We start from the raw sequence: 19,552 nt of genomic DNA on the forward strand, positions 1-19,552 counted from the left end.
GCAGTGTCCTCACGCTGTCCCCTTCTCCTGCACACACTCTCCCTCCTCCCCAGGAACAGTGAATCCTGACCATCCTGAAAGGCCACGGTTCACTCAGACTAGTTTAGGACCTCTCTTCTGCTGCTTTTCTAAATCCGTCAGCCCCCTGGCTGCCTCGCTTCTTGTGAAACTAGTCCTCCCTGAACCTCCCTCTGTAGGTTCTTCCTTCTTCTTTGGCCTCCACAGCGAGGTTATGCCACTTCTTTGGCTCCTACCATACCAGTCCTTCAATCATAGTTTGTTTTTGTTTTTCCATTCATTTCTGTCGTGTTTTTTAAACTTGATTTTTTAAGTTCCGTGAGGCTTAGAATTGTAGCTTATATGTGCTAATGTCCTGCAGAGCACTTAGCCCAGTACTTACTGCGTGTTTGTCAGTGGCTTGATTGATGGGTGCATGTCACGGGCCCAGGGCTTGACATATTTGCAGTCTGTAAAGACAGCAGGCTATTTTCAGAACCACTGGGTACCTTTGTACCAGGTTTATTTCTTGGCTCGTGCTTGGTACTGGAGATGTTAGGCCTAGTTCTGTCCAGAAAATCTATTTTCCAAATCTTTGCATCAACGGAATGGTGTTATAGTCACACCCTGGAGCAGTCTGACCCAGGTGTTGCCAACTCCTTCTTATACTGACTGGCTGACCCTGTTGAGTGTTCCTCAGATCTCATTTCAGCTTTCTGGGTTACCTTTTATTTTTAATTAAAGGAAAGCTTATTTCTAAGTCCTTTCTTGAACCAAAGGCAAGTGAATATTCATTAAATGTTTACTTTCTTGACTTTAATTCACTTTAGCAAGTGATAACTCAGGTGGGATTATGTCCTGACAGTGATCTGACAGAGTCCTCGTTCGTGGTAGTTACTGACTTTTCCAGTATTAACCTTTTAGATATAGCATGAAGCCAGCATCCTGGTGTCTGAACCATATAAGGAACTGGCTTTCTTTTAATTTTGTGTTCTGAGTTTGAGGAAGATGCATGCTCTGCCAAGTTGAGACTTTCGAGACTTCAGTGCTTAACTCATTTGATCTGAAAATTACTGGTAAAATTACTACTTTTGCCAAGTATAAAACCAAGTCTTAGAATAGTGAGTGCCCTGGTGTGACTGACACAGCAGGCTCGGAGGCTTCTGAAAGCTCGGGCCAGACTTGGAGAAGAGATTTTAAAAATGCCAGTAGGAACCCATGCACACAGTGGTCAGTCCTTCACGTTTGGGTAGCGCTTTTTGACACTCTTACAGCTTACTCATTGACAAATACCTTCTGAGCATTAGCTAGGAGCCAGGCATTGTGCTGGGTCCGTAGGATATGATGATGAGCAGTGACCAGATATTTTACTTCTCTGTTATTTTGAATTTTAATTTCTGGTCTGTTTCCTCTGACTAGCGTGTCCGCTCCTTGGGGTGGGTCTTCGTCTCATTCCCTGCTGTGTCTCCAGCCTGTTTAGCTGTGCCTGACACATAGCAGAAGCCCAGTAAATAGTTACTGGTGTATGGATGAAGTTCTACAAGGGAAGTAAGGGTTGCTGTAAGAGCACATGGGGGATACGTGTAACCGGGGCCTGGGGGAACCAAGGAAGACACCCTAGAGCAAGAAAGCTAACGGCCAAGCAGAAGGATATGTAGTATTTAGCTGGGAAAGAGGTGAGGTAGGGGGGAAACTGCTCTGGTGCAGAAGTCTGGGGGTGACATCACAGAACACGATTGCTGTGCAGAGTACAAGGGAAGGGGGCAGGAGGTGAGGTAGGGACCTTGTCAGCCAACTTGAGGACCTGGAAGCAAGGAAAGCATTTTAAGCGCAGGTATGACAGGACTAGATTTGTTTCAGTTTGATCATTTTCACTGCTGTGTAGAGAACACACTATAGTAGCTGGATTGGCAATAAAAGCTGAAGACTGGGAGATCAGTTTGTTGGAATAGTTTTGTTTGTTAGGATAATGGAGATTTGTGGTACCCAGACTTTGGGATTTCATGAACCACCAAAAAAATTTTTTTAAATATTGAGGCTCAACATCATAGAGTTGCTGACCTTTTCATTTTGTTAAGTAAAGACATTAAACAACCAACCAAAAACCACGTATCAGAATCATTTCATAAAATAAAGGACATCTTAATGTACATATCCACAAATACACACTCACACTACACACACTGGAGAATCTCAAATAAATGTTAGCTATTTATATTTTTAAAGATTTTATTTATTTATTTGACAGAGAGAGAGAGCACAAGCAGGAGGAGGGGCAGAGGGAGAAGCAGGCTCCCTGATGAACAGGAGCCCAATGCAGGACTCGATCCCAGGACCCTGGGATCATGACCTGAACCAAAGGCAGAAGCTGAACTGACTGAGCCACCCATGTGTCCCATTGTTAGCTATTTAAATGGAATACATTTAGCTTTATGAAAAATTTACTACATGGCTCTGTTTTGTCCCCACCCCCTTTTTTCCATTTTCCTCATGATTGGGCACATATGTGATCTGATATTTGTAAACCAGTGTTCTAGCCTAGGAAAAAATTTTGGAGGTCTGTGTTAGAATAACGACAATGGTGATTGGAAGAAGGGACCACAGTTGAGAGGAGGTAGAGTCAGTAGAACTTGGTGCTTTCAAAGTGCTTTCAGAGCTCTTCCCTCATTTGATCCTAATGGTAACCACGTGAGGTGGTTAGGTATTTTTATCCCCACTTCACAGATGAGGACACTGAGACTCAGAAGTTCAGTGACTTACTTAAATCACATCTGATAACAGCCCATTGAAGTGGGACTCTAGATGTGTGGCTCCTCCACCCTGCCCTTTTTGGTTGGCTCAAATTTCAGGGAAGAAAGGAAAAGGAATCATGGGCTCTCTGTGAGTCATGTCTTTTAGGACAAAACATATGATATAGTCCATCCTTAGAATAAGACAATATTTCAGTGATGACTCTTTGATTCATCCTCGTTTCGCAACATCATCCATTACCGATCCATGAACTTGAGTAACCCTATTTAAATTAGGCCAGAGGAGACTAAGAGGCTTCTTTGGCCGTATTTTCATTTTTATCCTGTGTTACCCTTTGTCCTTTCTATAAATAAGCCTTGGCCACCCTATTTATGGGATTTTGTGGAGGGGGGGATGGTGAGGAGGTGACGTTCTGTGTGTATGTAAGGGTATTTATCTCCTACGACCTGGTTTTTTCCCCTTTTCTTCCTTAGTATACTTGCAGATTAAAGTAATTAGGTGCTGTCTAAATTCCAAAAAGACTGGAATAGACTTTATAGGGGACTGCCTCTTGTTGAAGGGCAAAGAAAGGAAGTGGAAGTAAATAAAAAGAACAAAATTGGGCTTAAAGGAGGGAAAAATGGAGCAATAACAATTTGAATCGGACAAAAGGAAAAAATGTATTAGAAAATATTTGTGGGTATTTCCCCGTAAATGGCTTTTTATAAACAACATTTTTGGTGTACAGTCATAAAATCCTCTGACCTATGAAACACCAATTTAATGGAATTAATTAAAAAGAAGACGGCATGCCAAAATTTACATATGAAAACTATCATCAACTGTTCCTTCAATTAGTTGTTTTTATTTAGGCTTTATATCAATCATTTTGTAGGCTCCCTGGTTTCTGGCAAATTTGGAGACTTTCTGGAAAGCTATTAGAATGACTTTAAATTATTTCCGTACAGACTCAACTGCTAGCCAGTCTATTGTAATCACAAATGATTATATGAGAAATATGGTTTTCTTTTCTGAGGATGAAATATACTTTTTATGAAGCATCTGCAGCTATTTCTGTTATATTCGGTTATGGAAGTGTTTATTTTTGCTACTAGAATGGACATATCAAAAACAAATAGTGTTTTCTTCTAATGTGTGAGTGGAAGAGTGTGAGAACTGTCATTGTCTCACATCCTTCGTGTGTGTGGGGGGGCCGTGGGTGAGTGTGTGGGTGTGTGTGTATGAGAGAGAGAGAGAATGTTTATGTTTAGACACCTGAACCATGTTTTTTCTACCCATATGGATTCATCCATCTCATTTTATAGCTTTCTTCCTGGCCTTTGGCTCTTGTAGATAATTGTATTATGATTACTGCAAAATATAGATGTTAACATATTCAAAATCCTGTGTAAATTTTTTTATGTGAAACCCAAATTTCACCCATATTTTCAAATCCCCCCACTTAATGTATTTTTAAAGGCTATTTGTATAGCAAGAATGAAAATGGCCTATGTTCTCTAGTACTCTTGGATCCTAGAATCTCAGCGTGTGTTGACCTTAATGGTAATTTATACTGATCTCCTCTCTGTTCCTTTCATCTCTCTTTAAAGTGGGGAGAGAAACAAAGAGGTGAGGTAGCAAGAGCCAAGGCCAAAGAACAATGTGCTTATAATTTGTTGAGAAGGTGCAGTGTTAGATTTGCAAATGTATTGTCTCATTTCTCACAGTAACTGCACAGAGTAGGAACTATTACTCCCAGTTTATTGAAAACAAAACATTCAAGGTTACCCTGCCTATAAGTAGCACTGTTCTGGTCTGGCTGATTCCAAACCTTTGCTTTTTCTGTATACTGTGTTTCCTCATTCCCACTCCACCACAGAGTAAATAATAAATGGGACATGGTTTCAAATTTTACTCTATGATGTAGTAGCAGCCTTTTCTAAAATACCATGCTGTGCATATTATTAAAAAAAAAAAATGTTGCCATTGGAAATAGGCTTAATTTAGGCAGATAAAAAAATATGTGAATTGGGGTACCTGGGTGGTTCAGTCAGTTAAGTGTTCAGTTCTTGATTTTGGCTCAGGTCATGATCTCATGGTCGTGGGATCCAGCCCCGCACGTTGTCCTCTGGGCTCCACGCTCAGCAAGGAGTCTGCTTGAGGTTCTCTCTCCCTCTCCCTCTGCCTCCCCCTTCCCCACGCTCTCTTTCCCTTTCTAAAATAAATAAATAAATCTTAAACAAAAAAGAATATTTGAACTGCCTTAGTTGATGTGGCATATTATTACCTTTGTTAAAACTCATGGCATTATTTTATTTTATTTTTTTAAGAATTTATTTATTTATTTGAGAGACAGAGCAAGAGAGCACAAGCGGGGGAGCAGCAAAGGGAGAGTGAGAAGCAGACTCCCCATTGAGCAGGGAGCCCAACGTGGGGCTTGATCTCAGGACCCTGAGATCATGACCTGAGCCGAAGGCAGCCTCTTAACCAACTGAGCCACCCAGACGCCCCGGCATTATTTTACTTTAAATGTGATTATATATAATTGAATGGGTATTTGGCTCAGCACTGGGGAGTTGTACACATTTTTAAGACTTTACTTGGAGGTATTTATATACTTCAAATATTTACTGGGAAGTATCTTTGCAAGGTTAGTTAAAACATTTTCCCAAACTCCCAGTTTCAACGAGCCTCTGTTGGGAAAGGTTAAATAGCACTGTAGAGTAGTCTTTTGGCATTCAAGCAGTTCCTCTGCTCAAATAACGATGAATATAATTGAAGGTCTGAGTAATAAGGTCATAAAGTCAAAAAGAGTTACCACAGCGTGGTCAACATTTTGACCATAAGGAACAGTATGTAAAAGTTGGTTAACTGAAAGGATTTCCCGCCTCTTTAATAACTATTGTGTCTCTATTTCTTTAGAGTCGTAGCCGAATTGGAAAGAAGGGGAAAACCTTTTAAGTAGAACATTTTGTATTTAGAATTGGTGTTCTTTAGATTCATATGATGAAAAGCTTCTGTGGATGAGTGCAAACCAGACCTACCCTTTGAATAAAAATACCTTCCTGATATGTTGCTTATTCAGCGTGGTCTTCATTTGTGCCTTCTTCTTGTTGACCTGTCTTTAACCCTTGTTTGACACATTACAGAATTTCATGATTCTGTTTTTAACTGGTAGAATTACTCGTTGCATTGGTGTACGTGTGTGTACGTGTGTATTTGTATGACAGAGAGAGAAGCACTACAGTCATTCCAAGAAACAGCTGCCGTCTAAAATTACAATCAGTATTAGAAAAAGAATAGAGCTTAAAAAAAAAAAAAAGAATGAAATAAAAGCAGACATAATATAGGGGCCAGAAGAAAACTTTTTTTAAAAAAAGTTAATATTCTCAGAGAAACAAGATGAAATTGATTACGTGAACTAAGAACAGGATGGTGTCTTTAAAGGAGCAACCAGAGAATGAGAAAGAGCTCCAGAAATGTAAAAAAAATATGATAACCCAAGTAAAAATTTCAGTACACAGGATGGAAGATGGAGTAAAATAATTCTTTCAGAGGTAAAATGAAAGTAAGCAACAGGGATGGAATGTGGGAGGGGAAAAAAATAAGAAAATTAGAAGATTATTTCAGGTGGTTCAACATCCAGCTTATAGAAGAGCTAAGAAAATTCAGGGCAGGAAATTGTCAAAGAAATAATAGCACAGGAAAATTTCCTAGAAGTAAAGGACATGAGTTCCAGTACAATGAATGGAAAACAATCCACACCAAGACACATCATCATGCAATGTCTTAAGTTTTGTAGAGAGGAAAAAAAAACCCAAAATGTTAACATATAGAGAATTAAGAATCAAAATGGCAATGGACTTAGAAGATAGAAGTTAATGGAGCATTACCTTCAAAATTCTGATGGCGTGTGATTTCCTTCTTCTTACTCTGTATTCAGCCAGACTATTAATCCAATGTGGAGATAAAATCATTACAATGTACTTTTATTCAAAACATTTTTTAAAAGTAAGGATAAGGAAAACTAGATTTTTTCCTTTCTACTTCCAGAACATAAATGAGTGAAGGCACCTAAATATTTTGTAAAAAGCAAGTTCCTGAACATTTGTTCAACACACCAGTGTCTGCCACTCCTCCAAAACAACTGTGTATCTTGAATGTATAATTTTAACATTTTTATATGTGTATAGGAAAGGTCCAGAATGGGGCCGGGTGAAATTTCTTTTACTACTTACTCTGTATATTGTCTGATTTTTTTTTTAAATGAGTATACATTAATTGTAGTCAATAGAATATAACTTAAAAGAGGGGGGAAAAAGAGACATGACTTGTTCCTTCATTTATTTTTTAAAATATAGGAAGTGCATGCCATGTCTGTCTTCTCTACTAGGTGCTGTAGGAGATACAGTTGAAGTAGAAAACACAGCCTCAGCCTTTGAAGGATTTTGGGTCTGGCTGTAAAGGGGAAATACGCATGGAAGGGAATGGCTCCCAGCCATGTTGGAAGTCTGCCTCTGTGTGATCTCAATGTACAGGCTACTCTCAGGGCCAAGCAGATGGCTTTCCAGGGTCTGCAAAGAGATGGCAGCCTACTTACTTCAGAGTACTTTAAAACCCAGCATTCGTGAGAACACCAAACACAGGACACTGATCTTGGAATGTCTAATTTAATAACTTTCATTTACATTTCTATAGAAACCAACATGCTTCCTGCTGCCAACCCCAGGAGCCAGAGGTTAGGGTTTTTAATAATAATAACAATAATGAGTTATACTTGTTCCAGATTAGTTTTCTGGCACTCCAAAAAACAAATGGCTAAGATGTCCAAAATGTTCCTTTCACAACTCTGCCAAGTGCTGGCTTCTCCTCTCTGTCTGGAGATCCAGCCAATCTGTTGAAAATTATCCCTTTTTTTTGAGTACTTCCAGGCAGTTGTTCAGAGAGAAGACTAATTCCTGCAGTCTGAGATGGACAGCCACAAATGGAGACTCTTTTCCATACTTCTGCAACAGAAGGAAATGACACTTTGTGTTCTGAGTCTTATTTCATTTCTTCTAGGCACGAGTTTGGGAAAATGTACACCGGCCATCACATCATACCTAGTTGTGGACAACATTGTGTATTAATTGGGAGTGTAACATTTGCTTGGTGACTGCTTGATTTTTTTGTTTTTGTTTTTTTCCTTGTAAATAAGCCTTGGCCTAAGTGTTCACAAACTTACAGAAAACATGGGTTCGCTGGGGGAAAAGAAGCATTGAGCCTAAATAAGAATTAGTCCATACCCTCTTTTCTGGTTTGATTTTCATGGAAGTTAGGGGGTTTTTTGTTTTTATTTTTGTTTTTGTTTTGGGGGTTGTGTGGAGGGTGGTTAGAGGTGCTATCATGAGTTAATAAGATTCTTTTAATTGGAATACAGGAGAGACTTGAAACTTATTTGACCCAGTGGAAGAATCTGTGGTCCTGTGATCTCCAAAAGTACTTTATAAGAGCAGATGGATAGATTTTTAAAGATTAGTTTGGCTGGCAGTTTGCCTGCTCATCTACTCCCCTTAAAGTCAGTGGGTGGGCCTGGCTCGGTGCATGGGAGTGGAAGCTCAGATTGGGAACCTTAATCTAACTTGAGCAGGCTGATTGACAGTAGTGGAGAAATGGCTATCCAACCCAATCATGGGACACGCACTCCTTTGAAAACTGGCCCATCTGGGCTACAGTGTCCTTTGCTCATTACGTGGATGCCTCGCACAGGGATGCTTGGGTTCCCTGTGTAATAGAAACCCTGAAATCCTGGCGGCTAGATTGGGGAACAAGAGAATTGTGTTCTAGGCCTGTACTTTCCCCCAACTTGTATTTTGATCTTAGGAGACTCCCTTAATTCCTCTGGGCATCAGTTTCCTCATCTGTGAGATTAAATTATCAGAGTAGTAGACTTCTCTGAAAGTCCTTCTAGTTCGAATATGTTCCTTGAAGGCTGGGACTCTATTGTCACCTTTCCTTTGCTTTGATAATACAAACTGGCAAATTAATATTAGTCTTAGTGAAAATGTCTATAAGGTTTGGAGTAGGATCCTGGAAGAGTTAATTGAACAAAAGTATTACGGGAATAGAAACAAAAAAAACTTATTTTGAAATATTGAACCTTATGCTAAATTAGTTTCTTTTTAATGTGTAAAAGAAATTTCTAGGTGATTTTTTGCTAGTGTTTTGGATGAGGCAGGTTTAGCGCTGTTTGAACTCTTTGTATGTTTAGTGCATGTGATTGACTAGGGTTTTAATACTTACACGATGCTCTTTGGAATTACCAAATAAGAATTTGTAAAGTGCTGGCACTTTGATTTTGGACGATTGTTGTTTTTTTTTTTCTTTTTAATAATTTTTTAAGACTTTATTTGTTTATTTATTTATTTATTTTTATTAGAGAGCAGGGAGGGGCTGAGGGAGAGAGAGAGAATCAATCCCAAGTGCTCCACACCCATTGTGGAGCCCGACACAGGACTTGATCCCACAACCCTGAGACCATGACCTGAGCCAAAATCAAGAGTTGAACACTTAACTGACTGAGCCACCCAGACACCCCAAGACTTTGTTATTAAGTAATCTCTACACCCAACATGGGGCTTGAACTTACAACCCCGAGATTAAGAGTTACACACTACCGGCTGAGCCAGCCAGGTGCCCCTGGACCATTGATAATGATATAGATTTCTGGCTTTCAGAGCTATGAAAGAATAATATAGTAGTTAGGTTAGATTGTATGTTCCTTGATACCAGCATCCCTTTTATTTAGTATTATTTTTCCACAGAGTCTAACTCGGTTCCTTGAATATCATTACTGTGTTTTAGTTACCTGCTGCTGCATAACAAATACCCTAAAATTTAGTGGCTTAAAGTAACAACTCATTATTTCTCACAGTTCTGTGGGTTGACTGGGTTCAGCTGGTTCATCTTCACCACATGGTGTCATCTGGGATCACTCAGGTGGTTGCAATATCTGAGACCTCAGCTGGGACTGAATGACCAAGACGGTTTCACATTCACATGTCTGGAACCTCAACTGGGAGCATAAGTGACAGAGGTGGGGGGGTGGGGGCTCATGGGTCCTCTCTCTAGCAGAGTCATCAAGTCTCGAAGACTGAATCCAGAAGCTGCCATGCCTCTTGAAGCCTAAGGCAGAACTGGTACAGCATCACTTCCACTACCTTCTGTAGATCAAAGAAGTCAGGCTAGACCAGAGTCAGGGGAGAGGAAATAGACCCTGCCTCTTGAAGGGAGGGAGGCATGCACATATAGCGAGCGTAGTAGGAATTATTGTTGGCCGTCTTTGCAGTCTACCACAAACTGTTTAGAAAATTACTATCGAATTAACTGTTGGAGATGGACTGATTCTGAGATTTTTTATAGATGGCAAGATTTAGAAAGACACATTCTCTAAGAAATAAATTTCTGGTGTAAAAAAATCCATAGAAGCTGCCTGGATGGGACCTTGAACACACGAGGAATTCAGGAGATGTATGTTTACTGACCATCTGGCTGTGGAATGAGTAGGAATGTATTTCCAGGCCCACCCTTGGGCTAGTAATTTCTACAAGGAGAATGGCAGGGCACTTCCAGAACCGACAGTTTCCACTTCCCTCCATGGGTAGAGTATAGTGATGGCTGATTTTGTGATTTGGGAGATTCTCCACCAGAAAACAGCTCCTAAAGGGAAGGATTAGGAAAACATTCAGTAAGTCCAAGAATGTTATGGCTTTCCACGGAGGATTGGAAGGGAGAAGAGATTGGCAGGAGACCTGGTCAGAGTCCGTGCCCTTAGAAGAGAGGCCCTGAAGAAGATGCCCTTCCTTTAACAGGCCCTGGGGGGAGGGGCGGGGGGGGGGGGACCATGGCCATGATCACAAGTGCTTGCTGAGTGTGAGATTCTGGCCCTGGGGCCTCTGACATCTGTTTAGTCCAATCACTCATTCTTTTTAAATTACTGCTTCTCAAGGGAGAAATGCTGGTGTCAGGCCCACTCAGAGGTGGGGAGAGGATTCTAGGAACAGAGTCAGAGATGGATGATCCTCCTGGTGGGGTTCCAAACCCAGATTTCTTTTTTATTAGTTGTTTCTGTTTTATTAGTTTGCATTTGCTCCTCCTTTTAAATGTGTGTGTGTGTGTGTGTGTGTGCGCTTTGTCTTCTTTGCAGGTTTGTTTCTATTTCGGGGTACTGTTTTTCTTAAGATGCACTTGCTCTTTTTATCAGCAATCACTGTGGCAAGGAGACACAGGCCCTTTGCTGATTTTCTCTCCTCTAGAGTGGTTTTATAGGCCAGAATCTGGGGATAGCTAAGTTTTAATAGTTTATTGGGTTCCCATTTGAAAAACCAACTGAAAACCTCCAGGCTTTTGCCTTCAGCGTTTGTTTTCATCTGATGAAACCAGGTTTATGGTGTTTGCTCCATGGCCTGTGAATAAGTCCTGGGTTTTGTTGTTGTTGTTGTTGTTTTTAAAGCAGGCACAAGCTATGCCTTTGCTGCTGTTTACTATGGAGTTCCTTTTTCTGCATGTTTTTGCTTGCCTTTGCAAGCTTTTTCTCTTTATATCTTTGTACATTACTCTCTTGATCCCTGTTCCTGAGATATTCAGAATGATAGGGGATCTGTTTGTAGGAATGGGGGGGTGTGGATACCTTATTTTTACTTGAGACACAGTTCACTGAAGGCTTCTTTTCATTGCGCCATGGGTTTTTATCAGGATGCTTTTGTTAAGCTCAGAAGCATTTGCTTTCGGCATTTCAATTTCAATATGTGTGGCAGATCTTGGGACAGGGTCTCTAAGAGAAACAGTAGCTTGATTCAAGTGAAGATTTTCCTAGGCTGGTAGATGGCAGGTGGGATTCAAAGATGAAAGCTCAGATGCTCTCAAACACTAGAGCATTACCATTACCTCGGCATTACCAAGATTAGATGTGGAATGTGCAGACCAAGGGAAGCTCCGAGCGTCCGAGCGTGGCTGGGGTAAGGACTGCCTTCCACGCATGGCTTAGCCAGGATGGGGACGAGGCGTTCTGGGCTGGTGTCAGGGCTAGGGCCCCAGACATTATGTTCAAATGTAGGAGAGGCACAGAGAGTGTACCACCCCGAGGCTACCGCATTCAAAGGGATCCAGATTGATAGGGAACAGTGTTCTTGATAAAGTGTTAAATGTAAAAAGCAGATAATAAAAGAATAAGGAGGAGAAAGGTGTAGATGGACAGACATAAGAGCAGACTAGCGGCCATCTTTAGGTGGTGGGTTTGTGGTGGTTTTGAGATTTTTCTTTGCAGCATCCTTTGTTATCTAATTTTTCCTCAGTAAACAAGTAGTGCTAGAATAGTTTTTAAAAAGCTTTTAAAATAAAACAAAACAGTGCTGGGCAGGCATTTTCATTCATTCAGTCAACCTCTGTTGCCTGCCAACTTTGTTCACGGCTTTGGCTGGGCCCTGGGGGAGCCACCCCTGAATGGATCAGGCCGAGGAGTGCCTTGGGGGGGACTCACAGCCACTGTCGGCTCCTGGTGCCGGGCAAGTGGATTTCTTCAAGGAGCTTCTGTGTTTCCCCAAGGGCCTCTCCATGGGTTGTGCCTGCGTAGTTCTTACATGACAGGGTGGGGAATAACTCACCTTTTGTAGAGTCTGACAGTCCCAAGCTTAAAGCTGCTTTATTCTCATTCTCTGTCCTGGCTTGTTTGTTTTCACCTTTGTCTGTTTTATCCCATTCGCAATATTTGGTGGTCTCCTTTTGTCTTCCTAGAAGCTTGAATTTACAGAGATTCCGTTTTTCCTTTTTGGTTATCACTTCTTTTGTTTCCATAAAGTTGCAGGGCTAGTTTTTGGCCACATAGAAAACAGGTTTGAAATGCCTGTCAGTGGAGAATTTACCCCCAGGGCTTGCTATATTGGTGGAGGTGACATATCAGCCTGTTTGCTTATATGGGTGAACTAGAATTGAACTGTTTGTAAATCAGTGAGACAAGCTTTATATATTTGTGTTTAAGAAATTTCAAGTCCTGGCAGGATACTCAGTTTATTAATTCAAATCAGGATTTTGAATGTCCTTAGATACAGCTAATGAGTCACTTTAAGAAATTTTTAATTCGTTACCATCTTAGTCATAATTCCTTTTCTTCTTGATTAAGAGAAATTGTGTTGAAGCTGGATGGGTGGTTAGGTGTCAGTTGGGTAGGAACCAGTCACTGAGGAAAGATAAAAGGCATAAGGCATAGGCTGAGGTCATCTGTAGTAGAATATTTTTCTTCTCTGGCTAATCTTACTTATTCATTCATGGCCAGAATATTTACCAGTCAGCCAGCGTTTATGTAGAATTGTGGTTTGTATCAAGAGTGATACAGGGGTACCTGGGTGGCTCAGTCGGTTGGGTGTCTGCCTTCAGCTCTGGTCATGGTCCCAGGGTCCTGGGATCGAGCCTCACGTTAGGTCTCTTGCTCAGCGGAGAGCCTGCTTCTCCCTCTCCCTCTGCCAGCTGCTCTGCCTGCTTGTGCTCTCTCTCTCTGTCAAATAAATAAATAAAATAAAATAAAAAAGTGATACAAGGAAGTATGAATGTGGTCCCTTACCTGGTTGATGTGAAAAGGTACATTCAGTGAACGTCCATTGGGTCACCGCGTTTCTACCCTCTCTCTAGTCTGGTCCATCTGCTCTTGGCACATCTCTCTGCTGTTCAGAAACTTTCAGGGCCTGTAGACACAGGCTAAGCTGCTTAGTCTGGCATTTGAAATTTCTAAAAACTTGTATGCCATCTTGCCTTTTCTATCTTGTCTTGTCATGAAGCCCTCTTTTCATCCAGCCAGTTTATCTACCCAGTTGGTTTCTGTAACTACCCACCCTCTCCATGCTATTTTCTCTCCCTTTTAATCCATTCTTACCCAGTTTTTCAAAACTCGTCTCTTGGTTTCCATGTTTCCCACAAGCTGTTCCCTAACCTCTCCAGCTGCCGATGATATCTTTCCCAACTCCACTGTTACTGGAAGCTTTAGTTATTTGACCCTTAACGCAGTTTGTCTTCCCTAGTTATAGTCTCTGCATGTGCCTTGTCTTCCTAACCAGATCTTAAGCCTCAAGAGCAGTGACTATTTCACATTGTTAGTGTCTTCCATGGGACCTAGCACAGTGCTCAACCTGAAGTATGTAGGTATTCAAAATATTTGCTGCTTTCCAGAATAAACTATGATCATGCTATAGTTTTGATTAAGTAGAAATGACAGGTAAGACTCACATGTTCCAGGATTCACATATGGACTAAAATGGTCCCATGATCTTGGCCTTTAAAAATAAAGCTATAGATTATAGACCTATACGGGCAGCCGAAAACCTGTGAGCAGCCTATGAACTGCAGGCCTTTTGCTGTAGTTGAGAATCAGGAGTGAGTGAAGTTTGAATAAGCCCCCTTAGATAATTCTGATATCCTCCTATGCCTTACCTTTTGAGGCTCTGTTTTATAATATGCAAGAATTGTTAATATTGAATATCCTTCAGGCAGCACTCCATACACCTTTAGCCAAGTCTTTAGTAGCCCTTGGCTGATGCAGATTTGAGATGATGCTAACCCAAGCAAGTACTCAGCTCTTCACCATTTGCAGTGAATTAGAGCCCTGGCCAGAAATAGAGTTGATATTTTCTTTTTTTTTCTTTTTCTTTTTCTTTTTTTTTACTTCAAGTTTTTATTTAAATTCTAGCTCATTAACATATATGGTAAAATTGGTTTCATGTGTAGAATTTAGTGATTGATCACTCGATGATCACCAGTGCTCATCACAAGTGCCTTCCTTAATACCCATCACCCATTTAACCCATCCCCCACCGTCCTCCCTCCATCAATCCTCAGTTTGTTCTCTATAGTTAAGAGGCTCTTAGAGTTGACATTCTCTTAACAGTATCGAGGAGCCTGAGAATGCTAGAATAGAAAGGCAACTCCTGTGTGCTCAGAGTACCTAAGCAAGGTCAAAATTCTCCTTAGAAAATAATTTTGGTTTTCCTTAAACCCTGACAGATGCGCAGTTGATGCTTCAAAGCCCTACACCACCAAGCATGGACACAATAATTTTAACAGAATATTTTTTTTAAAGATGTAGTCAAAACCCACCAAATTATTAAGAACAAAACAATTACTTAAAACATTCACCAAATGTTTAACTTTGAGTAACGTACCTTCTTCATATATTATGCAACATAAACTAGTTGGTAAATATCTGGTAAGGTAGACTGAATGAGGTAACTCGCTGTTTGGGACAATTAGTTTTAATTCAATTAAGACAATGGCTTTAATTTGAGAATAGTAGCTCCACAGCCCTTTCCTCTGGCAGTATTTGTGGTCAGCAGAGCCCGTTATTTATCAAGGCAATTTCTAGATCATGGTAATGCAATCATATGGTCTGCTTACACAGAATACTAATCTCTCTTGACACCACCAAGAGATATTGGACCATTGAGGAGTGACTTACTCCCCTGGAAATACTGTTTACCAAGTTTTGTGGTGTAGATGGAGAGATTCTATATGGGCAAGTATACACAGGGATTTCAGTATTAAATTCATATACAGTTTTAAGTGACTCCACTAAAAATGGAAACTGATGTTCTTGACCAGTTTTGCTTAGCGATACTGAAGAATGTAACAATGGCCTGTAGTGGAATGGTTTTGTGGTCTCCCTGTGTAAAGCACTGAACCTACAAAACCTAGGTTTGCTGTTTATTAACAAGGAAATTTACATATCATTGTTTGTAACAGTAAGGTAACGACCAAAAGGCCTATCGTTTGGGATTAAATCAATTACAGTCAACATACAATGGATTACTCTGCAGCCATTAAGTGGAAAGAAATAGAATGGTGTACCTGATATTGAATGATTTCTCAGATATAGTTCAAATGAAAAATAAAATCAAGGGGCACAACCATATGTATAATATGCATATTTGTGGGAAAAAGGAGCTAAACTAAAAGTATGTACTTGTATAAACAAATTTTTTAAAAGGAAAGCTGAGATGCTTTTGCATAGTTGTCTATGTGGAGGGGCACTGGGAAATCTAGTATGTGGGTTTTTTTAACACTAGCATTTGTTATTTTTTCCACAAAAATATCTACTAATTAAAAAAGGAAATGAGCACATTTTTGCATAAATGTCCAATAAATGTTCAATAGATCTGTAACTTAAAAGGAAGTAAAGACTTTCTCTTTAAAAAAAATTGGTTTTACTGAATGTGAAATAGGTACAAAAGAAAATTTACATACTGTGTGTAAGGTATAAAGAGTAAATATGCAACAAACACTCCTAGATCCACCACCTGGTTAAGTAATGGAACATTTCTTTTGAAGCCCCTTATATATTCCTTCCTAATCCCATCTCCTTTCTTTTCCCCCTGGAGAAGTGATTGATTACTTTTACCAATTTTGTTTTTATTTATTCCTTTGCTTTTCATTTTTTTATCACTTAAATTTGTTTCTCTAAGCGAAGTATTACTTAGTGGTGCTTTATTGTAAACTTTGCATAGAAGGATTATATTACATGTATTCTTCTTTAACTCACTTTTTTCACTTAACATTATGTTCCTGAGATACATCTGTTTTGATATATCTGTAGTTCATTCAGGTTTACTGCTCTACAGTATTCCCTTGTGTGAGTGTACAGTTGATTCACTCTGCTCTTTTTTTTTTTTAAAGATTTTATTTATTTATTTGAGAGAGAGAGAATGAGAGAGAGAGCACATGAGAGGGGGGAGGGTCAGAGGGAGAAGCAGACTCCCTGCCAAGCAAGGAGCCCGATGTGGGACTCGGTCCAGGGACTCCAGGATCATGACCTGAGCCGAAGGCAGTCGCTTAACCAACTGAGCCACCCAGGCGCCCGATTCACTCTGCTCTTGATGGACATACGGCTGCTGTGCATATGCTCGTACAAGCCTTCTGGTGCCCATGTCCAAGAATTTATTAGGCCATTTACCTCGAAATAGCGTTTGTGAATCACTGGCTAAACACATCTGTGGCTTTCAAGAAAATGCCAGATTATTTTTAAAATTGTTGTAGTAATTTTTATTTCCATCAACAGTGTCTAAGAGTTCCAATACTTGGTATTATCAGACTTTTCAATCTTTGCCAGTTAATATAAAATAGTCTCTCAGTACGATGGAACATCTTATGTTTATTGGTCGCTAATGTTTATTTTCTGTGGATTATATTTTATTAGGTTTTATCCATTTTTATATTCAGTTGTTTGTCTTTTAACTTATTGATTTCACTGGAGTTCTTCATATATTCTCATACTAATTATGTAATTCTCAGTTATATGCATTACACATTTTCTCCCCATTTGTGGCTTGACAAATAAAAACGTTTACCTCCATCATTTTAAAACCTTTTTGTTATGGGAATTTTTAACATATGTAAGAACGAAGAGAATAGTATAACTAACCCCTGCATATCCATCACTCAACTTCAAGAATTACCAACATTTTGCCAATTGTATTTTGTCCATTTCTTGTCCTACCGAGGTCACAGGCATCATGTCATTTTTCCCATAAATACTTCAGGATACATGACTGATTTGATAAGAGAGTTTAAAAAGAAATACATCATGCTATTATCATGTGTAACAAAGTTAATAATTCTTTAACCTTCAACTTTTCCCAATTGTCTTAGAAATGTCTTTTTATAATTGGCTTCTTAGAATCAGGATCCAAACAGGGTCCACATGTGTTTAGTCTTTTTTGGCCTCATAAGTCTGCTAAGTCTCTTAGTCTCTTTTATTTCATAATGTTTGATACTCCTCCTCTGCCAAAAATACTTAGTACGTGTATTATTTTGTGGTTTTATTTGTGCTTTTTTGTGTGTGTAAAAATTTTTTTTAAATATTAATTGATGTAGTTGAATATATAAATTATTATTTTTACTGGATTTGCATTGTATTTGGTGAGAATTTCCTCTTTATAATATTGAATCTTCTTATCCATGAACCTGGCACATCTCTCCTATTTAAGGCCTATCTTTTCTTACGGCATCTCCCTATAAAAAGTATGATACACCAATGTAGAAGAAAAAGAATCTTGCACCTGAAACTAATGCAACATATGTCAACTATACTTCAATTAAAAAAACAATAATAAATTTTTAAAAGAAAAAGAGAACCTTTGCCTCTACCTCACACCGTACACAAAAATTAATTTGAGATGGATCATGGACCTCACGATAAAAGCTGGAACTGTAAAACTCCCAGAAGGAAACAGAGTATCTTTGTGACGTTGGGGTAGGCAAAGATTTCTTAAGCCACAGAAAACATGAATCATTAAAAAAAAAAAAAAAGGGACCCAGTTATTGGACTGAAAACTTCTGCTCATCAGAAGACATTATTAGGAAAATAAATTGGCAAGCCACAGACTAAGAAGGTACATGTAATGCACACGTTTGGCAAAGGAAGCAAGCAACCTAATGTGAAAACAGGCAAATATTTTGAATTGATACTTCACAAAAGGCCATATCAATAACCAAAGCACAAAAAGAGTGTTTACTATCATCATTAGTCATCAAGGAAATGCAAATCAAAACCACAGGGATCTACCACTAGGATGGCTAAAGTAGATAAAGAGAAAGACAACAGCAAATGTTGGATAGGACACAGAGCCACTAGAACTCTAGTTTATTGTTGGTGGGAGTATAAAATGCTCTAATTATTTTGGGAAACTGTCAGTTTCCTAAAATGTTAAACATACTGAAATTTTATTCTCGGATACTTATTCAAGAGAAATGAAAACATGTACACAAAAACCTTGTGTAAGAATGTTTCTAGCAGCTTTATTCATAATAACCTACAAATGGATACAGCCCATATCTGTCAAGAGGAGAATGGATAAACAAACTTGTATATTCACAAAATGGAATACTACTCAACAAAAAAAGAATCAAACTATTGATACATAAAGTAACATGGATAAACTATGCTGAGTGAAAAAAGCCAGACACAAAAAATTATGTAAGGTATTATTACATTTATATGAAATTCTAGAATAGACAAAACCAAATTGTAACAGAAATAAACTCAGTGGTTGCTCTGAGTATTGAGAGTTGACCAGGAAGGGGCACAAGGAAACTTTCTGGGATGATGGAAATTTTCAGAGTCTTCATAGGAGTGGATTACATGAGTATAAGCATTTGTGAAAACTGAATGGATCTTGTCAGAATTCAAGAGTAGTGTTTATAAAGATGGAAAGTTAATCCTCACAGGTGTCAGCTGAGATTGGATGTCCAGAACCGTATGCACAAAATCTGCGCCTCTGATAACCATACTCCAGACCAGTGGTTTTCAACTGGGGGCCATTTTACTCCTCGGGATACATTTGGCAATGTCCAGAGACATTGTTTTTTCCAGAGACATTTTTGATTGTCATGACTTGAAGCGGGGAAGGGTATTACTGGCATTTGATGGGTAGAAGCAACAGAGGCTGCTAAATATCCTACAGTCACATGACAGTCCCCCACAACAAAAAATTGTCTGGTCCAAAATATCACTGGTGCTAGCTTGGAGAAACCTGTTCTAGACCTGCCCTTGTTACAGAAGCTGTCAGCCTTAGCCAACCAGATGTTGATTATATTCATGGTCCAAATCAATTGTCGAAACTTGGCATTTGCAATTTCTTCCCCAATAGAATTTAATATCAAATATTTGTAAATATACATAATCTTAAATTTTGAGATAAAATTCCATGTGTCAAGAGCACTTCCAAAATCAAAATTAAATGTTTTGTTTTGACTGTTAAATTTTTAAGATGAGGTTTGTTCTTAACTTTTTTTCATTAAATATTCAAGC

The 19,552-nt window shown here is 39.3% G+C and overlaps 1 protein-coding gene and 1 long non-coding RNA gene across 3 annotated transcripts in view; one reads left to right on the plus strand and one right to left on the minus strand.

Moving 5' to 3' along the window:
- Positions 1-19,552, plus strand: part of THADA (THADA armadillo repeat containing) — a 320,063-nt gene that overhangs the window by 118,890 nt on the left and 181,621 nt on the right. The window lies entirely within an intron of this gene.
- Positions 12,756-13,717, minus strand: LOC118523921 (uncharacterized). Its single transcript, XR_004911333.2, has 3 exons — positions 13,631-13,717; positions 13,103-13,255; positions 12,756-12,940 (listed from the first exon to the last, which is right to left on the minus strand). It is a non-coding gene; the product is annotated as an uncharacterized LOC118523921 (long non-coding RNA).

This window comes from Halichoerus grypus, chromosome 10 (genome assembly GCF_964656455.1).
Source record: "Halichoerus grypus chromosome 10, mHalGry1.hap1.1, whole genome shotgun sequence".
Lineage (NCBI taxonomy): Eukaryota > Metazoa > Chordata > Mammalia > Carnivora > Phocidae > Halichoerus > Halichoerus grypus.